The sequence below is a fragment of the Ischnura elegans genome, chromosome 10 (assembly GCF_921293095.1).
Source record: "Ischnura elegans chromosome 10, ioIscEleg1.1, whole genome shotgun sequence".
Taxonomy (NCBI): Eukaryota; Metazoa; Arthropoda; class Insecta; order Odonata; family Coenagrionidae; genus Ischnura; species Ischnura elegans.
Genome location: NC_060255.1, coordinates 68,872,566 through 68,889,675, shown reverse-complemented (window position 1 = coordinate 68,889,675; position 17,110 = coordinate 68,872,566). Strand labels below are relative to the sequence as shown.

The 17,110-nt window shown below is 38.9% G+C and overlaps 1 protein-coding gene across 6 annotated transcripts in view; it reads left to right on the top strand.

The window, feature by feature from the left end:
- The first annotated feature begins 1,653 nt into the window (after window positions 1–1,653).
- The window catches only part of LOC124166959 (tropomyosin Per a 7.0102), a 71,136-nt gene continuing 55,679 nt past the window's right edge, over window positions 1,654–17,110 (top strand). For 2 of the 6 annotated variants that reach the window (XM_046544692.1, XM_046544693.1), the window contains exon 1: window positions 1,656–1,792. The gene's annotated coding sequence lies outside the window, so the exon portion shown is untranslated. Of the gene's footprint in view, window positions 1,793–17,110 lie in introns of all 6 variants that reach the window. The other 4 variants (XM_046544695.1, XM_046544694.1, XM_046544691.1 and 1 more) reach the window with 4 other exon arrangements.

The window sequence follows — 17,110 nt, the reverse complement described above, 5'->3', positions numbered from 1 at the left end:
ATGCTTGATATCTTTACGTTGTCATATTCCTTAGCTGCAATATTTCTTAGCTAAATTGCATGGCGGGAAATTTCAGTAGGTAACTAAATAGCCTAGGTACTTACTTATAAAGTTCTCTTTAACGTAGATTATGTTTCTGAAAGGTCGAGTTATTATAAATGGATATCGTTTTGTCTTGGTTTTACCCTTTTTCGAAATCATCCTGATTCAAATATGAATTTAATGGAGCGTTGAGGCCTTGACGTCCAATCTTAGTGAAGCTGACATGGAAATTAGGCGGTCTGTTAAGTAAAGCGATCGCCGTATTGGCGTGGTGAACAAATTAAGAGCCGAACATGCGTTACCTCTACAGATTGAGGTAGAATGTATTAGATGTAACCCATGAATCAGTTTGAAAAAGTGGCTTGATCTTATTGCCCTAATCAGGGATGCGTCAGTTTTGAAGAGCTACATCTTGATCTGAATTTCTTTTCTTTATGCTTATTCTGCTCTTGATCTATGTTTACATGGCTTGATGAATAGATGATATCGTTCAAAATGAAGCCAAATTTCTGTTCTGTCTGCTCTTGTTCCTTCTTAGAATGAAAGTCTTCAATTTTCTTTTATTTAAAATTATTTTATATGTAATTAAGTAGTATATATTTGAAAGAAATGCTTTCTTTACTCAGACTGACTTTATGCAAACTCAGTGAATGTGTACATAAAAGCTGAATTAACCCATTGAATTAGCTAAGATATGCCTTTGTTCTATTGTTGCTTCTAAGGAATATATTGGAGTGAAAATTGAATCCCCCTGCACAAGCTGTCTCTCTCGAGGAAAAGTGTTTCCGATTCGGCCAAAAAACAAAACTCCCCTAGCCATTAAAATAGCTCATGGTCTCGAAGGTGGGGTAGATATTGACGCTCTACGTTAATTTTCCATTTTAATTTCGGGGAAAAATCTTTCCAATATGCCGAAAAAACAATAACTACCAGTGATAAGATGTCTCAAGCCATTAAAATAGCTCATGGTCTCGAAGGTGGGGTAGATATTGACGCTCTACGTTAGTTTTCCATTTTGATTTCGGGGAAAAATCTTTCCAATATGTCGAAAAAACAATAACTACCAGTGATAAGACGTCCCAAGCCATTAAAATAGCTCATGGTCTCCATTGAGGCTGTGCGTTACTTTTCCATTTTAATTTGTAGGGCGTGGATGCTGAGGTCGGGGGTCAACCTGGGAGTTGTCACCTTGCGCGATATTTTTTTCACCTCCCTCGGAGGAGCGGAGAAAAAGGGGCGGTGGTCAGTGAGTAATTGGGGTTGGGGGAGTGTGCCAACGCCTCCTTTGCCGTGGGGCGGAGGGGTGGGTAAAGGTTGCCGCGAACTTAAGTTCCCCGCGAAATAAGCCCGCGGTTCACACGTGGTGTGGAGGTGGGAGGGGCTAAGCGCCTCTCCCACCCCTTCCTCAGCACCGCCTCCCCATCCCCCGGGGACGGCCGGCGTGTGGCTTCGGGGGCGGTATGTGAGAAGCGGCCGGGGGATGAGTTTTCTGTGGAGCGGGGAGGAGGCCTTTACCCCCTCCATCGCCACCTCCCCTCCCAACCCCATCCCACCCCTTTCTCTCTCCCCCCACTCCACCTCCCTCCCCCCGTTAAGGCAGAAGGAAAGCCGATCCTTTGGTCCCCGAGCGTTCCTCCAGTCTGCCACCGACCCGCGTCTAGGGGAGACCACGTATTAACAAGAACGGTCGACGCCGACTCGAATATAATAACCATCGAACCAGCCCAGTGAGGGGTGCATATACCGGGAGGTGAGTACGACAAGTCGCTTTGCAAAGTGCGCGCTTTTGTTCTTTGGGCCGTTCCAGCGGCTATCCCCCCCGCAAGGGTGTTTTTATCGCCTGGAGGACTCCGTCCCGCCCCGATAAGAACCCTTTCCCAAAAGTGCTTGCGGACGAGGTTTTTTTTCCCTCGCAATACCGTTTTCAGGTGCGAGAAAAAGTGTGGTACGAACAACGAAAGACCTCATCATTTGAGACCACCAGAATAATTCTCACGAAGCCCCTCACATAAACTTTTTTGAAATACTGACTAAAAATTACGTACATTTCCACTAACTAACCCTTTTAGACCGTGAGATTTTTTTTCGCGATATCTCTGCATGACCACCATGACTCTAAAAAAGCACCACCTCACAGGAACACAACCTCACGAAAGATTCAACCTTATCTCATCTTCACTTTCGAAAAAAATTATTTATTTTCCCGAAATGGAAAGAAAATTGGACCTGACTGTGCTACCTTGTGGACCATCGGAGGAGTTTTCCTGCCATGGAAAAGAAAAGTGTGCTGTTTTTTGTTACTGACAAAGGCGTGTGCTCTTTGCGGTGAAGAACTTATTGACTCTTGATTTTTTTTCTGTGTGGATTATTCATTATGGACGAGTCGAAGTGACTTCAGTTTCAACGGGAAATGTGGATGTTTCACTTTCAAAAGGTTGAAGTTTCTGTTGGGGTGGCGCTACTGGTGGTGGTGGTGTGTTCATTGTTTATTGTTTGTTTGAAGTGCAATCGCGTGCAGCCTGATCTACCTTCCCATCGCCTATATCGGAATCTTTCTGGACTCCGCATATTCAAGGAATATAATCCTCCACGTGCTTTGGCTCATATAGCGATCATCTTGTTTATCCATTGCTCAAGACTAGATCCCGGAATCTATTATTATCGCTCTCCGTGTTCTATTTTTCCCGTGATCTGGTGTCAGATTTCTTTCGAATGGTAGCCCTCAGTGAATAGGAAGCGCAAAAGTTTCATTATCGACGCCACAATTCAGTTATCACCGTTAAATTTCATCTATGGTGTGCATCGAGACGGTTTTACGGCGCGAAAGATCTCATGGTTATCAGTGATAAAATGTTTTGGCACTAATCCGGTATACTTGCCTAAATCATTTTCCTGGCATCCTCAAAAAACGAAATAGTGTCCGGAAAGAGTCAAAAAATGTTTTCGTTGCTAATCTCCCAAGTTTGAACTTGCTTATCTGCGCGAAATATTTCATGAGATATTGTTTTTTATCAATTGTTATTTGGGAACATAGTTCACATTTTAGTGTCTGACAGTCAATGTCACTGATTGACATTTGACAAGATTGACACCATTCATGAAATAATTGGAATAGTTTCATTATATTCATTCTAAACCCTTCGCATAAAATTAAGTATTGTATTACTTTCACACATTCCGGGTAGGAGCTCGAAACTAGGTCACTTAATTATAAATATAGGCCTCATCTAAGAATTTTGGCTCCTACCTCAAAGTTTAAACATTGTCGACAGCTATTAATTGTGCTACCGTAGCAGGTTTCTAGTGCTCACATGGAGAACCATGTGATTCAATTTACTCTTTGAAACATGAATGCGTTCATAGATAACATAGGATCGGCCATATTTAGTTTGAATTCTTTAAAAAATTTTATGATTTAATAATTTAAAGGTTTATTAATTTGGAAATTTACGAAATTTTCTAGCGCTTGAGAGCAGATTATTAGAAGATTTATATCCTTATAAACTTTGTTTTTTAAATCTAATTTAAAATTTATCTCTTTTTCCCCGGTAATTTTAATCTTTGGATGGTTCCTAAATAATGGATCACGACATGAATATTCTCTCTTAGACATCCCGTTCCATGCGCACTGTGTGGCCGCTCTCCGAAGCTCATCTAGGCGAGGTGTTCCCTTTATTTAGAGATTTCACAGGCATTCTGGATTTCAGGGCTTATTTTTAACCCTTCGCGGAGCGGAGCAGCCCTCCCTCTGCGTTCGGCTCATTTGTGGGAGTGTTCCAGAAGGCTTAGAGGGTGTGTGTGTCTTAGTTGCCTTAGCGCGGCCCAGCCGCTCTTGCGAGAAGAGCCGCGGACCAAGGATCCTCAGATTTGGCTCAACAACCCCTTCTTTCCCACTCCCCTCCGCTAGGACTCTCCCCTCTTCCCCCATCCTCCCGGCTATTGCCTACAGTAGCTAGTTATTTGAGCCAGATTGTAAGATTTATATTTTTCCGCAATGATATCTAATGACCGCATAAAATTGGAATGGGGAATCGTCTGATTCAATTTACTCCTTCGAACAAAAATTCGGAGCCCGGAATCAACCTTCTCAGTTTGTTTAAGTTAAAAATGTATTCTTTGATTTTTAATTTAGACGTCATTTTTGAAAAATGCTCAAATTTTTTATACCCCATTGGAGAGTTTGTTTTGCGATTTTAGATACCGTATTATCTAGTTCCTTTATAAAACGATTTCTAGTACCCGCTAAAATTGACATGGAGAATCATCTGAGTCATCAATCAGATTAGTCCATCAATAAAGAATGCGTATATCGTTTAGATGAGCCCAGAATCAGCCTAATCAGATTTTCAGATTTAAAAAAAGTTAAAAATTAATTCTTTTATTTTTAATTTGGGCGCCATTTTTGAGAATGTTCAAATTTTTGATGAAAAACGATGATTTTTGATTTTTAGAGGAGCTTATAATCTACCTTATCAACTTTTAAAAGTTAAATATTTATTCGTGGTTTTTTAATGTGGATGACTTTTCTTGAAATTTTCCAAATTTTTGATACCCAATTGGAAATTTTGTTTTTGCGGCTTAAGATACTGCATTTGCTATTTATTTCCTCTTAGGCCTTTAACCACTCTCCCATTTTAAACTCCTTCCCCCTCCACGCCCCTGCTGAAATCCCAGAGCACCCTTCTCCGAGATCTATGAATACGAAAAACGTGATGTCATCACCTCCTGCTCACTCACTGAAGTTTTTAGACCCTTCCGCTTTTATACGTGAAGAAATGAGCCCTGAAATTATTTTCTGTGGCGGGTACCAACGGCCAAAATTATTCCTGATTTGCAATGAAGTAATCAAATGTCGGTCTATCCGTTAGGATAAGATTTACAACATTTGCAGAGCGAAAGATTCGCATGTCTTAGAGTGATGCATAAATATGTATTTTCTATTTTTAACAAGCTTTTTATAAATGTTATACATTAGTTGTTCTGATGCTTTGATTTAGGCTTCAATTTGTTCGAAATATCCTTTTTCAAATTGAATTGGAGCATTCTATTATAAAGTACTCGTACCATGTCGGTTAATTATTACCGTGCCGTCACTAAGCTCTGATTTCCATTTAAAATTTTTGTGGATTATTTTTTCTTATCGTGGTTTTCAAGTCTTACATCTCTTACAAATCTCACAAGGTCTTACATATCATTAATCAAATGTTATAAAGGCACTGTAGAAAACAACTCCGATTAATCAATATTTTTTCTTATTTTATTTTCAATTCCGTCAATATCATCGGCGAAAATAGTGATTTCGTCCATTCCTGTCCATTCCATCGGTAGCACCTGTCACTCTTGTGCATTAGAGCTTAGCTGCCTAGCCGTCCCACGTCTGACAGAGCTGAACCAGTTTTTGATTATTTTGGTGCCTTTAGTCACACTTACTACCTTTGCTACGCTTGCATCCAAAAATGGCGATGTTTATCAGACTCATGTGAATGGACCATACGAGTGATGTAATTGTTTACTCCGTGACTGCCTCTGTTCGTATTCCCGCCCGACGGAAGCCTATCAAATGCCTTGTATCGATTTATACGTCATGGGTGTGCTTTTCTTGAGGATTAATTTTGCTTTCTAAGGTCACGATCGCTATAAAATATTTCCCTTTTGTCATATAGATAATCTCACTTTTTTGTCTGCTCACTTATTCATCATTTAATGTCACATATTTTTGATTGGGAACATATATTTTCCAGTATCTCACGGGTTTTAATTAAGTTTGGTTCCCACCTTGTGTATCTTCTCTCGCGTAGAGTGTTTTGTGTCACTTTTAAGCCTCAGAATCGCGTGATTGAAGATGAAAATAAGCTTTTTTACTTGCATATGAGGATGCATAAATCTCCAACGGAATTTTTCGGAATATTTTATTTGACTTACTCTTTCATTTTGGAATTTTAGGCTATTCATAATAGACGCTTCTCAATAATTGTTTGTGTCTGGAATTGGAAAATCCTACCCTAGTATGTTCTAAAATGTTTAGTCGAATTCTAAAGTCAAGGGTACCGCATAGAGGAGGCGAAATATATTAATCAAATTTTCAAAATTGTCCGCGACGCGGTGATGAGTGCAATGCGATGCAATTTTTTTTCCAATATTTTGCAGTATAATGTTTGCAATTGCGAGGAATGGCATTGAAGAGTTATGAATTTGATAAATAATATCATCATGAATGTAAATTTCGGTTGACACCCCTAGTTATACTTTAATTCCGTGAAACTCGGATCCATTTGTCCGTCTGCGACGCAAGTGGCGACTTCTGTAAACCCAATAAAATGCGCGGTGGGTGACAGTGTATTTACGGGCCGACTTGAGGATCCTCTGTTGCAATATTCGTGTCTAAAGTATTGAAGCGACTTTAGCAGTGCCACTTTCGCTGCAGTTCGGAAATGTAGTTTTCGGATTTGATATAGTCTCGGAATGAGGAAAAATAGAACAACACTTGCATCTCTCTTAATATTTTTATTACCGCGTCACTTGAGGCCATTGCTCATGTAGAAGGTTTAATTTTTTATTAACTGTGTCGCTCATGCTTCAGATGAAACCCAGTGCCATTATTTAAATGTAATTACATTCATAAATCAACCGATCTGTTGAGACGTACTTGCTTCTCATTAATATTCTGCTCATTGACGTATAATATACAAAAAAATAGTCGTGATATCTCTGAAAAAAATGCCTCCATCTGCAACAATTAAATATGCTCTTAATGCATTGCATTTTTACGTTGTGTAACTATTCAATTTCTTTTTCGCTACTGACAATGAGCCCAGAGGCGGATATATGGGGGGTGGGGGGTAAAGGGGGCTATAGCCCTCTTTGATATCCAATTTACACTTGATAGAATGGTAATTTTTTCCGATCCCCACTACTGCTGGAATTTTAACCCCACTTAGCCCCCCCCCCCTTTGCCCCTACCTTGATCCGCCACTGACTGTGTCTGATGATGAAGACGCACAATAGTTGTGAATTAAAAATATGCAAAAAAGGAAATTCATTGTTATTACTTCTTCGTAATGCTCTTGTTGCGCAAAATGGGTTGTTCACGGGTTCTTCCTATACGCAGAATCATGAAATTACACCGTATTAACGACGAATCGTTTAATTTTTATACGTGGGATACAGGAAATTCTTAAAAATGGTCCTCTTATTAGAGTAAATCTTTCTATTTTTGTTGGTGCCATTTAATTTTAAAAGCTCATATTTTTAATAACCCACGAAAATATTGTTTTTTCCCGGAAAACTATCGTTTCGTTGATATCACTCGGGATTCTTTGAGCAATTCTTTGTCATTGGTCTAGTAGAGGCGATAGTGGATCAGTGTACGTGGGGGAAAGGCATTTGAGGCTCAAATTTTCCGACGTTCACCGTTAAGTAGACGGTCGACTCCTTATCGAGCAAGCGAAGTTGTTTGTACCCGAATGGTAACAGCGCTGCGTTTGATTTCGATTGTCGTCCATCTAGCGGATAAAAGTGACGCAAGGTGCAGTTTATAGATACAGGTCAAACTCCACCAGGGAGAACTTTGCAGAGGTATTTAGGTTACACCGTTGTTTTTCTATTGAGCTGTACAGATGTCACTAGTTGAACCATCTGTTTGGACAATTTGTATTTTCAGCTATTATAAATGCTATTCGGCACACCAGTTAGATCTATCTTATTCTTTCTATATTTCACTTGGTTATTTAATGATTTCAAATCAGTTAATGGGATTTTCATAGCTTTAAACCTTTATTATTGTTCAGTGACAAAGCTCGACCGCGACGATTGGTAATGTGATTAATATACTTGTAATAGATTTTATATGGACGAAATAGTATACAGAATACCAGTGGATGGTTGGACATCGGTATTTAAAATATTGAAGTACTTTTTGAGGTCTGCACGATAGTCTTACTTATATTCTATTCTAACTTTGCTTACCATTAGCTTCAATTTGTTGTGAATATTTATACATTTGTGCACTCATAAACGTAAAGAACACTGATTTGACCATCGGTACTGCAAATGATCCTGTCAATTAAATTATGTGATGACTTTAATTCCGTGTGTGGTAGGGGTTTTTAAAATGACATTGGGGTTTTCTATCACACATTTTACAGTTACTCCTTTATTAGAATGTTTGGTTCGATTATATCCTTTATTTTTTATCCACGTGAGTAGGCTGTCAAAGATCAATATTTTTTGCACTCAACTTTTTTAGGATACGTTTAAGCTGTTTTAAAATTCAAAGACTTTCGTATTAGTTTAATAAAATATATGCCCACATCATAGCCAATTAGAAGAGGTAGAACTTTTTTAAACGTAATATTCAGTTTAAATAAAGGTGAATGATATTATTTCGCTATGTGCTCTGTGGATATTAAACTATTTGCTTTATTATAACCAGTTTCTGCTGATGCCATAGATAAATTATAACAAGCATTGTTATAAATCGAATCCTCAATTGATGACTTCATTCCCACATATCTGCGAATAAGGATTACGGTCATCGGCAACTTTTGTTTTTGGCTGTAAATTTTGTAACATACTTCTTTGAATTTGCAGACACAAATTTTCTTATTAACTGCAAGGAAAGTTTACCTCTTACCTGAAGATTTAATAAGGGTCGTACTGAAGAAAGTATGAAAAATAAAATTTGGTTCTCGTTTCTGCTTAAAACTGCTGTGAATCGGTAAACTGTTATGATTTTAATTTGAGAATTTTGGGAAAAACAACTTCAATCATATAAAATAGTTTCATGTAAACGAATGCTTTATTTTTCCTTTTAAGTCTTTCCAAAGAATTGCTGCCGAAAAAGTTATGAATTCTTAGATTTTTGGCTACTTTTTTACCCAAAGCGTGGTAAATTAAAGCGAAAAATGAATTCAATGGTATGAACTGGTTGGTTATGAAACTATATGTTTTTTGTACCGTAAGATTCTCGATAGAATAATTGCTGAAAAAGTATGGATTCTCGGAGCATTGGCATTTTTTTCTTTTCAAGACATCGTAAATTAAAGTGGCATACTACTTGAATCGTCTCAAGTGGACTCATGCTACAATGCGCACATTGTTTTTATCTTTTATCGTCTTCGCGAGCCTGCATCGGGTGGATGGCGACCTCACGATCAAGTTCTCTCGAGTATACCCGATTTATTTTATTTTTTCTCCTTGGAAGCAAGCCGTGGAATGCGCTTTATAAACCTATGGAGTGGAATATTCGGAAACATTCTTCCGTACCTGCCGAAACCTGCGCCGGAATTCTTTCCGTCCTGTCCCCATCACCCATAATAGTTTTGACCTCCCACAAAAACAATGGAAGCACCCCTCACTGTGACAGGAAAGCCTCCCCTCCTCCCCCGCCCAATTAGGCGGATACGCCCTCCTGTCCACCGGTGCGTGCAGCCACGTTTGGCAACAGCGGCACCAACTCGGCTGCATGCACAAACTCCGCCACTTCCGTCCGCCCCGCGAATGCTCTCTCAAGGAGTATTGAACTTGAGGACCGGCAACGCTGTCACTTCTTCCCCCTTTCCCATGCACACTACCCCGGCTGCATGTGGATATGTATTAGTAGGACCTGTTGGGCATTGTTGGATTTTGACGGATTCTCTTCTCTATTGGGTGATCTTCCGCACGATCTTTTTTTTTAGATAAATTACGTTTTCCCTAGTGCTAGAGTTCACCTCCCTTACTACCCTACAAGCTTTCCCCAGTGTGTGTGGCAAGAGATGTTAGGACACCCGGCGTTTGCAAAAATTGTGGGCGATGGGATGAATTGCCTACTGAGTTGCACCTAGCAAGTCCTTTCTTGTCAGACTTTACGAGAATACTTAACCAAACTTGGTAAGGTTTATGAGAGGTTTTACTGCCTATCAGTGGCGTAACCACGAATATATTATGGGGGGATGGGATGGCCGGGGGTGGCGACCCCCGGGCAACGGGGGTGCGGGAAAATTTTTGAAAAATGGCATGCCTGTAAATACATTTTACATCATTTTGGCAATAACAATTTAGCTTTAAGCATATGTAGTTATTATATGTCAAAACTAGACAATAGTTTTGAATATTTTTTAAAATTTCTCTGAGGCTTTTGGGGGGGGGGGGGGGAGGATCTATCCCCTCATCACCCCCATAGTTACCCCACTGCTGCCTATGTTCACTCAGCCGTCTATTAAACTCCTTTATTTTTCGAGAGGCCTATTACACCTATTCCTCCGGCAAAGTATCTATTTTATTTTGTCATTTCTGTAGGACTCGTAAATATATTGAGGTTGATGAAATGATGAAAAACCCTCAAATAGATGATAAAATTCCATTTGCAGTAGGAGTGATAATACCCCAATAAAAGCCAATCACCTTATAGTAGTCCGGAATTGGATTCTTTTACGTGATAAGATTATATATAAGAACAAAAGTAATATAAACTTTTACAATGATCTTATCAGGTGGAACAGGGAAATCGGGGAATTTGAATTTAGTCAGAGAGATCAAAGAAATATGAGAAAAAAATCGTTGAGCTTCATGGAATAATTGGAAAGACGTAAGAACGGCGAATATCGATGAATTGGTAAATTGCCGATGCACCCCAGGTATATGTTAATATACGTTTCTGTTCATTTTCTCTCATTTCGTAAATTTAAATAGTTATCACCAAATTTAATTACAGAAAATAACGCAGTCGTAATATTCTGAAATTTCCTTTGCGCCTTTTCTGTGCTCAACGAAAATCATACCGCCGAAGGAAAGTAATGAGAGTTTCACCTTTGGAAGTTAATGAGATTTTTTTTTCGGATATTCTGCGACTTTCTTTTCATCAATCTTGTAACTTTAGTAATTTTCCGTTAAATAGCTCATTTGAGCTCCAGTCCTGGATTCAGTCCTTACCTATCGTGATTAGTTAATGTATTAGTTTTTAGTTGAAGGTTACATCATTTGTAGGAAAAATAAACTTGCGGCTTAGGGTATTGTTTTTGGATAATATAATAATTGATGGGACTCTCAGTATTTTTCAATAAAATATATCAAAAATACGCTTTTAATTATCCCTATCCAATGTAAGCTCATTCATCTCAGAGTTCGATTCGCGAATTTTTAGGGAAACCCGTAGTAAAGCAGATGAGTTCAAACAATGGACAGAGGGCAAATAATTATTTTTGAGCAAGCCCTCGGCACGTATTTGGCGATACTGGCTCTAGTCCACATATTCACTGGAACAGGAGATAAACTAAAATTGTGACCATTAAAGTGAATGAAATCATTCATCGCGCTATATATGAACGAGTTTAATATTGTTTAATTGGTGCTATTAAATCAAAGTGCCACCTCAGTTACCTATTTATGAACTGGTGACGATTCGGATATTGAAGCGGTTAAATTATCCTGCCATTAAATGCTGTTATCGAGAATAAAGGCATTCTGTTAGCTTTTCGGCGGCCTTCAAGGCCACTTTGTTGTGCTCAGCCTCATTCCTCAAGGCCTTCGTGAGATTTATGTTATGGCGGCAGCATGTGGATTTAGCAGCGTGACAATTCATCCTCCATGGTTATACTGGAGCATAAATGATCCATCTTTCAGTTTTACCTTAATATTGGACTTTATTGTGAGATCCTAGCATATCGAAGGTCAGATCGTTTCAATTTTTTTATCACAAATATGGGGCGACGGTGGCGGCGAAGTTGAGAAATCGACTGCCAAGCCGATGGTCGTGGGTTCGAGTCACACATGGGCATGGATGATTTTAAATGTGTTGTTCAAATTGATCAAAATGATCGTAATGTGGGGAAATCAAACTACCGTCGTACGATAACCTGTGATCGTTATACAGACATTATTATTATTTACTATTATTAAAAGAGGATTCTCCCTTCGGTCACTAACCGTGATATTACCCACCGAGCATGTAACTGAGTTATCCAAAGTCGCTACTCGCGATGCTTACGGTAAAGCGATCCGAATCTTTCGAGGCAATTTAGTATAATCGGTTCTGTCAAAAAAATTATATTTAAGATAATATGATTGATCATATTAATAATAATGAAATGTTATCTCGTAGCTAAATTACTCTATTGCAAAATAGGTAATGAATAGGTCACTCTGCGCTCATCGAAGCTATGCAGAAATTTTTGAAAACCACTTAAACTGCGACCGAAATGGTAGCATAAATCTAGGTTCCACGGGGTGGACTTGGACATCCTCTATAAAGTATCGTAGGTGTTCATAAATTTATTTTATTACTGAGAAAACAATGGAAACTTTTACTGACGGAATGATAGCCTCGTGGCACAGATGTTTGCGTTTCTAGTTCATAATTTTGAGAGCAACTTGGGAGGCTCACGGACATAAATTATGCTCTCGTGCGGTCGTTATGGATATACCCTCACGACGTCTTCCCTCGACCCGAGAAAGTAATGATATCGTTCGACGGACTGTGGCCCTCAGCCTTATATGGGTCAGTGCATGAATCTTCCGTTTTCCTTCCCTGAAGGGTCTTGAATTTTTGCAGCGATATCTACGAGGCATCTGCCCACTCGTTTGACGTCACGAAGGCCGTCCAATCCGTTATCAAACTCCGCCGCCATACCGAAGGCTCGGTAGTGTGTTCTTGTGCCCTCAAAGGTTCGCCCTACTTCATGTTCTTATGAACTGCGCTGCACCTGAATATCAATTGTTGGTGCAACGGTTCTTGCCCGAGTTGGAACTAACGACCTGAGCTAATGGAATTTGTGCCTTTGCAAGGTGTTCCTTAGGGCAGCTCGTTGCAGATCTCCATAAACCTCACCTCGGTCTTCTCACCTAACCGTTAAGTTACCATGAATGCGCCTGATAGTTAGGAAAAGAAAATTGTGTGGAAGTACAGTGGCCAAAGTGTGGGGGTAAAATAGGAATTTCAAAGTCAATTACATACTCAAGACTTGATTACTTCGAAACGTTAAAAAATAAAATTGCGAAAGTTATTTATTTTTTATGTTGTTTTATTTTAGAAGAAATTTTCACGAGTGAATGCAGTAAATTGCTATATTTCTGCGATTTGTATTAGAATTATTTGATGTGACCTTTTATTTCCGCTGGAGATTTCAACGATCGTGCTTAGTCAGCAATTTTTGTGTGCCTTCTAGGGGGTGAAAAATCTAGTTTTTTTTTCAAGCCAAATGATATCATTTAACACTGAAAAAAATAGTATAATAGCATATCATTCTCTAGGCCAATTTTTGTTGCTTTTAGTGCGGGTAAAGTTTTGGTAAGTATCAGTGTATTTTGGCGGCCAAGTGAGGCATTATCAACTCGGCGAACGACTCGGTGGTGAAAAATGACCGAGGCATATTTTAATCTTTAAGGCAACTGAAACTCTTCAGTAGTGTACGATATACCAATTAGTAGTTTTTACAATTGTATCTTGTTCACCATAGGCAGATTATCAGTACTTAATACAAATGGACTTGATGTCAAATTTTTTACTAAGGTTGGTCGCCGAAAGTACCTGCAATCTCCAAGTGAAGGAAAATATTTTTTCGCAAGAATTGGCACTTTTTTCCCCTCCAAACGGTTGAAAATGGAGCAATTTTAGCGATGTTCTTTTGGGGGTAATTCCTTTTTCGTCCTTCTCTAATGGCGTGGAGCGGGCGCGCATGTTAAACTGAGGGCCTTTTCCAGTTTTTGGGAGATTTCCTGGCAAGGATGCGCGCGTGGGAAGCTCGAATCATCCGAAACTTCGTCCCGAATGCAACGGGTGAGATCATGGCTTTTTTTTCGGCGCTGCCGAGAATCCTTTTGAGTGCGTCAGTGAAAGTGACCCGACGAGATTTTGCGTCTGCAGCATTAAAACGAGGCCGTTGTCGACGGCCGATGCGACGCTTTGCACGGTGGTAGACGCGACAATCGAAACAGAGAAAACTACTCATTCGAGAGCGGTTTTTAATTTATAAATTCTCACATATCATATATCTTACTCGTGCAAAAATATCGATTTTCTGCCTCATCAAAAATAAATAAATAAATAATGAATAAATAATTTTATTACTCCACACACAAATTACATGACAATAACAAAATTGAGTAAATTTAGGCAGCCGCGAAGGATAACCTGTTTGAGGCTACCATCCAAAATAATAATACATTATGCTTTATATATAGTGTAGCTCATTTTGTGTTACTTTGATAATCTATACTAACAAAGCTTAAGTGCGTACATGAAAAAAACAACTAAAGTAGTATTTATAATTCATTTACATCAATATTTTATGACAATATTTGTTCTACGCTTTCTTTAGTGAGAAGCCAAGAATGTGCATTTTGCAAAAACTTTTTTATCTGACTTTCTATTCTAAAAAATACATCTGACGGCTTATGCGACACTGTGAACGTTGGTACTTACGTCAATTGAAACAGAGAGAACTAAACATTTTCAACAGTGGTTTTTTTATTTAGACATATCCACATATCAAAGCATCTAACTCATACCAAAATATCGATTAGTTTTCTGCATAATTAACTTAATATAACTGACATTCATCTTCAATGGGTAACGATCCTTTTACAATTAGCATAAATATTTCTTATGGCGATATATATATTCGATTTAATTCAAATGTTATGCATGAAGACGTAAGATAGCATTGGAATATATTCTTGTAGTTTAAATCACGGAATTATTAACAATATCAAGATTTTCTGACTCCAAAATATGATTTAAGTTCAGCTGATTTCAATTTATTGGGATTTGTCGGTTATTAGGAAATTTTATTAGGAAAATATCGAAATTTACGCAAAACCTTACCCTTTAACTATCTATAAAAATCTGTAACGAGGAAATTATGAAATGAAGATGAGTTAAATTTTTTGAGATTTATCGAATAAATTGAAAATTTTCTGATGGTGTTGTTAAAATTGTCCCAGGAATATTGTGTAAGCTTGCATTGTTACAGCTGCATTACTTTCGGCATATTGCAAAAGTTAAATATTTTATCAATTGAGAAATGTGGAGCTTGCATAATTGGTGTATGCATTTGAAGTTCAAGAAAAGCCCGTAGGGAGAGGGGACGATTGCCGAGAAATTGATGTTATTGTTTAGCCAGGAGGAAGTTAGACAATGCCGTGAACGATCGAGGCCGCGCACCTGTTGTGCACATGGCCGGGGTTCGTGGATGGCTATCCCCTTGGTCGGCCACCACACCGGTGCACTCACGTATTTTCGTGAATTTGCTTAGCTCATCGAATGTTTACGTGGCGCAGAATCATCTCCAGTAATTAATGTTCCTCGAAATGCTCACATGTGCCGCCATCGGGCTGTGCCGAGCTCAATGAGAAGTGGGTTAGAAACGGCCGACGGAATAAATCTTTTCGTATCTCCGAAATCTTGCATTCGTGATACTTGGCGTTGCTTCAGTGGAACGATTCTGGTTTCCTTAGGATCAGATTTGGCTCACGAGGAAAACCTGTTATTTCTAATTGCGTTCGTTGCCATTATCCTCGCCAACCTTGTTATTTCGCCGTCCCCGTACATAAATATATGTTAATCCAATTTTTAAGCTTATCTAAGCCTTATCTAATAACTGGGGCTGCATTTTAACCTAGTAAGCTTCAACGCCGGCTGCTTTGTTTGATGGCATCCTGTATGATGTTGGGACCAAGTAGAGGCTAAAACTGTTGATATCACCTCCAGAATGGATTTTTGTTACCTGACGTAAATCGCGCTCTAAGCCGATTACTTAAAAAGGAGTCCATTCAGTAGCTAGGGTCCGAATTCCGTGCATCTCGACTATATCTCGTAGAATCTCCAGAATCCTCAGAAGACACCTGATCGATACCATTCACCTACCGCATTTCAAATTGCAAAACAGCTTGGTTAGGACCAAAGATCCAAAACACTGAAGAGGTCTCCAGGATTCTATACGAATGCGGAAAGAAATTGGTCGGAGAAACAGGAATAACCATCGAGAAAAAGAAATGAGCGCTTCATCCAGCCCAGACAACCAAACAAGTAAAAGGTGATCTTCTACTTTGGTAGTTCACTTGGACAAAATAAAGCTTCTATGGAGCTCCAGGGGTTACAGGGATCACATAGTGAAAGAAGCCATTGCTCTCAGGTTGGTAGAGAATAGGACGAACTAAGATACTGGTTTTCAACTCATTCATAAGTGTGCAACAAATGAAGAACACGTAGTAAAATCCACCTATCATACGGCACCTCTTTCGCCAACCTGACCTATGTAACACCTTCGAACATTTGTTAAGGCTCTCATTCCCTGAGGACGATAGCGGAGCAAACAAATTTGACTCGATAGGAATCCCGAGAGTGTTTCATCCAATTTACTCTTCGGGATACGCGAAGTCTTTCACTCTACAGAAATGTCTATTTTCTTTAGTTTATCTTTTATCTTCTAATTATTTCTCCAACAATTGAAAGTCAGCGAAATGTTTCATAAGAAAAAATGTAAAATCCTCTCGATTTCCATGCATTCTATAAAAATTGTGTGGAATTAGTTTGATCTCTACAGGAAAAATCTCTTGGAAAGTGACTTCTGCGGAATATTAAAATAAAAGGTAGCTGAACTTCTACACTATAATTTTTTATGCGTAATGTTAATATTATCGTAGAAAAGTGCAAATACCTTTTATTTCAATTGTCGAACTCCCACGCCTGAATCGGATGACTTCTGTAGAATTTTCACTAAGCATTGAAGAATAAAAAAGTAACTTGTTTCAATACCTAATGATTTTTCACAATTCTTCAAGAATCCTTGTAAGAAAATTCTTACAATTTTATTTGTAGGACGGTATATTTAAATGCATATTGAGATTGGACTAAATTGTTGCACGCAATTGAACTGTTTTTTGGTATGTTTTACAATTGGTATGTTTTCTCCGGACTCAATACAACCAGCAGTTCCTTTGTGGCGGAGTGGTCCACGAATCAGTGTCAAGGATGAATTCTCTTCGTAAGCTTATCGCTAAGCAGACTAGCTCACCGGCGGCGGTCGGACGGGATTTTGCGGATCATGTTTCAGAGATTATATGCAGCGTGAGTGGAGTAGAGGGATTTTAG